Genomic DNA, 4,713 nt, shown 5'->3' on the forward strand with positions numbered 1-4,713 from the left:
GGAGTGGAGCTGGGGCTGCTTTTGAGTGTTTTCATACACACGGATATGAAACAGTAAGGCTGGGGAGGGAAGAAATATCAAGTTGGGAGAGTGAGACCAGTCAGGAGTGGGTGGATGTGACTCTAGCAATGGGGTGTGGGTCCAACTGAGAAATCTTTAAAATGACTTGTGATACTGTGCTGTGTGTGGACACTGGTTGGCATACATTTCTTTTTTCCCTTTGAGAGGTGGCTTCTCCCCACTTTGGTAAGGCTAGTGTGAACCATCAGGTAAAGATAGAGGCATGATACTGTTCCTCCTATTTTAGCTTCTGAGAAAACTGACATGCTACTTGCCTGCCTCTGTCTCTTGGTGCTAACATCCTGTGGTGGGGAAAGCAGCAGTTGTGCTCCACATAATGTTGCTGATAGCATTGTGAAGGAGTAAGAGGTCAGGGCAAGAGACCAATGGGGCCGGTCCAAACAGCAGAGTGATAAGCTGTATAGAAATATCAGAGTAGTTAGATCTGACATCAGCAGTCAGGTAAGAGGAGAGGAGCTGGATAATGCTAAGAATAGACTAAATGCACTTGGTGATTTGATTTGGCATATTTGGCTTTTCCATTCACTTCCACCCTGTGTTCCACCTCCAATTTAAGCTGAGAAGAAATATTTACCCCCTACAACTGTCCTGTGAAGTGAGGTAAAATCTTGTGAAGAGAGACTGGGGTAGGGGAGTGTCTACTTTATAGAGTGAACTCTATTTTTGCTTCTTTGAGAAGTGAGAGGACTGTTTCAAAGCTGAGCAAAGTACCCTGTCCTCAGGGCTGAAGTTGGGGATGATGCTGGTGCCATAGCTTTGGTTTCAGATAACACAGTTGTAAAGTTGTGGCTAGAAATGGGTTCTAGGAAACTTCTGAGCGTGGAACTGGTGCAGTGGGAGGGCTGTTCCAACCCTTCCTTGGAAAAGTGGTCTTACAGCCCAAATTTATGGATCACCTATCCCTATTGGCTCCCTCTGAGGCCTGGCTGCTTGGCAGGTGGCAGCACAGCAGTTGATGGGGCCTGGGAAGTCATATGCTATTTCCTTCTCATTCCACTTGTCCTATCCTTAGGTGCTTTTTCTGTACCATCTGCATTAAGCAGCTCACCTCTCTTGTTACTTCTGAGAAACATGCAGCATGGAGCATGCAATTTTCCTTTTGAAGGAGAAGGAGTATTCTCTTCCACTTCATCCTGGCAGTATACCTGTTCTGTCCTCCTTGACCCCCTGAGGGGCTGGTTCTGCATAGCTAGGACTTGACTGCTTGAAATACCTGTTCTCTGCACATATGCCCATCCTGTTGAAGCTGGCCCAATAGGCAGCCAAGAGTATAAGATTCTTGGAGGCAGAAGGAGAGTAAAAAAAAAAGTGAACCTGCCTGGTGGCGGACAATTTTTGGCCCCTGCTTCCCAGCTGTGCAGCAAATAACCTTCGGGTGAAGTGCTAAGTGCTTGAAATCCAAGCAGCTGCACAAGATTTGATATCTAGTAAGTCAGGGGTGTCAAACTCATTTGGCCTTGTGGACCAGATGAGTAGTATGTGACCAGCCCACAGGCCAGATGAACATGTTTAAGAAAAGGGGAGGAAGAGTACTTTCAAGGGAAAAGAGGGCCCTGACTTTATGAAGGGACAGAGGAGACTTATGGACAGCCTCGTTTCTCAGGCTAGGGACAGAAGTTACATATAAACTTATATTGGTGATCAGAAACTGGCTAAAACCTGTAACAAAAGAGAAGTTCAGTGCACTTTAAAGCACTTCTAAACTGGCCCAAACCAATTTAAGATAAACCTGGTTGGATGTAGTATCAGACTGAACTGATTTAGGTCAAACCAGTTTATGGAACTTCTGTCCCAGATGCCTTCCTGGTTCAAGTTAACTCTCAGTCCCCCAGCATCCCACAATGCTTTGTAGCCCTGGGCTGTGATGTGTGCTTCAGCAGAACATGGTTGACCCCACCCCTCTGCTCCCTGGCTGGAGTACTGTCACTGCTCCAGCTGGCTGAGAGGATGGTGCAGGTAGACACCCTGGCTCTGAACCCCAGCTGGGGTCTGCCTGGTAGGAGTGGAGCAGCCCCTCAGTCTTTTTCTTTGCTTCCTGCTTGAATGGAGGGATGGGGGCATGGCCAGACATTGGCCAGGCCATCAAGCTGAGGTGGAAGGGAGAGAGGAGGATTTAAATCCCCGACAACTGCATGGGACCCCAGCCAGGGTCTGCCTGGTAGGGGCAAAGCAACCCCTTTAAAGCCCCACTTACCCCTGGCCTCAGCATACTGGCCTCAGGCTAGGGCCTGGCCAGAGCCCCTCTGCTTGAGCAGGGAGGGGGAAAAAGCCTTGGAGGGCTTCTCTCCTCCTTTTCCTTGGGCAGTGGCTGGGAGGTGTGCTCTAGTGACCCTCTGCCCAGCTTCTGGCCTGAGCCACTGCAGGCATGTGGCTGCATTTCCAGAATCAGAAGTGAATGTCTGTTTAATTGCTTCTTGGTGCAATCTAAGTAGTTTAGGTTAACCTGCAAAGATTGAATTGATTCAGATTTTGGCTTTTAGATTGTCTGTATTTAGCCTCAGTGTCTCTGCCTCCTGGGACGTAGGCATATGGTGCATACATGCTGGACTGTGTCACCATTAGAAGCTGTTCATTGGACCGGTTTAGGGCCATCTCTTAGTATCTCCTGTCCTCTTTCTGGAGAAAGATGTACTGATGCGTTCTCCTGTGTGGATAGCTGCTGCGGGTACAATAGTAATTATATAAGGAAGGTAGTAGACTTTTGCCTTCATTTCCTGCTGGAGACTCTGGGCTGGGAACAGAGAAGTTTCTGGAGTGCTGCACCCCAGAGTTGCATTCCTATTATTCCCAATGAGACAGTCAGCCCAAGGCATGGAGGATGGCTCTTACACTAGAATGCAACATCTGCTTAATAGACCAGGATAAAATAGGACTGAAAGACATACTCAGCTGTTGGCAGGGGTCATGGTGAGTCTGAAAATAGCAGCTAGAACCTGGGGGGGTTGGGACACATTTTGAAATACTAGTTGGACTCCACCCTCCCGCAGCCGCCAAAGCAACAGGGTGTGCCTGGTAAGCTGGGCGCAGAAGCAGTTGGTGTCAGAGACAGATTTCTCACTCTTGAAGAGTGTGCTGTTCGCTGTTTCACTTTTCTTATACCCTTAGTCCAGCATCTTCAAAGCATTCTTTTAGTTGTATAAATCAAGACAGAGTCCCAAGCAGTAATTGACAGGAAAATCTGGTTAATCAAACTGCTCATTATTGGTCAGCAGAAAGTTCCAATTTGAACCTCAGTGACAAGAGGTTATTCATTTCATGAAACTGATTAGCAACCAGGAAAAACACAAAGTTTGGGGAGTGTCCTTGGAAAATGAAGGGAACCACTAGACAAAATAAAAAGTAAAATCAGGAGGAAACAGCAAAACAGAAGTAAATCAGGAGGAAACATCTATCACATGGAGAGTGACTCTTCCTGTACATAACATGAGTTAATTGCAAGAGAAATATTTACCATACCAATTAATCAAGGATATACATTTCACATGGTTACATGCCAGACAACTAGGAACCTGCTTGAATATAGTAAGATAAGCTGGAAGGGATACCTCATTATTTCTTCTCAGATGGCCTAGCCATGAACTCGCATCCTCTTGCACTATGCATTTAGCATCAGTATTTTGCATTTTAACTTTTGTGAGTAGGCCCCAGCCTAGCATGAGTTTCGGAGTTGTCATCCCTCCCTCCAGTAAGACTTCCCAGCAGAAGTCTATCTGTAGGGATAGGTACATTACGCGCTTGCTTACATTTTCCACTTGCACAGAGCCTGAAGGAAGAAAACTGCATCCAGTCAAGCTGCTAGAACTGGCTGGCTTGTCCAACCTGAGCTAGCCACCACCGGCAGGTAGGTAGTGCCGGGAGGCAAAAACATTCTCTTATAACTCAGGTACTCACAACTGGGACATTTCTCCAATGCTTGCACCCTAGTGAAGATATATTTTTTTCCCACCCCGTGACTATGGGGATAGGGATGATGAGTGCTGGATGGCCTTGCCAAACAGTTTCACCTGGACTTGCTGAAAGAGTGTGTGTTGCGAAGGCGTGTAGGGGGCAGAAGCATTCAAGGGAATAGGTTGGATTCAAGTTGTAAGAGATTTACAGCAGGAGTGTCTCTTCCTAGGCACCTGTGCAGCACTTTGTCCAGTGGGGCTCTGATCTCAGCATGAGACTTTTTGGTGCTACAGCAATAATGAAAGCTCATCATTAGCCCCCAGTTCACAACAAGAAAAGGGGAGCTGGAAGCCTATCAGTTTAGTAGAGATGCAGAAGATACGAACATCAAATGCAGGACAGCAAGAAAATGTGGGGGCAAGGAGTGGGGCAAGAGGGAGGGAAGAAATAGTCAGCCATGTGTCTTTCAAAGCAACCTCTCCAGAGACTGCTGCCTAGGACCAATTCCTGCTCCTCCACACTCTAAGAGTAGGCAAACCAGGTGGGTCTCCAGGTGTTTTACTATGCAGGGGGCCAAGGTTCATAGCTGACTTCAAAAATATGTGAAATGTGCTAGACAGAAGTTCTCAGACCAAGGTCTATGAAGCCATCCTTGTTGCTGCATGCCATTAATAGAAGAGATCCAGGTGGGTGTGAAGGAGAACTCTTCAAGAATGAGAAGGCTGGTGTATGTCTATTGAAGGC

The sequence above is a fragment of the Gavialis gangeticus genome, unplaced genomic scaffold (assembly GCF_001723915.1).
Source record: "Gavialis gangeticus isolate Ggan-Ray unplaced genomic scaffold, GavGan_comp1, whole genome shotgun sequence".
Lineage (NCBI taxonomy): Eukaryota > Metazoa > Chordata > Crocodylia > Gavialidae > Gavialis > Gavialis gangeticus.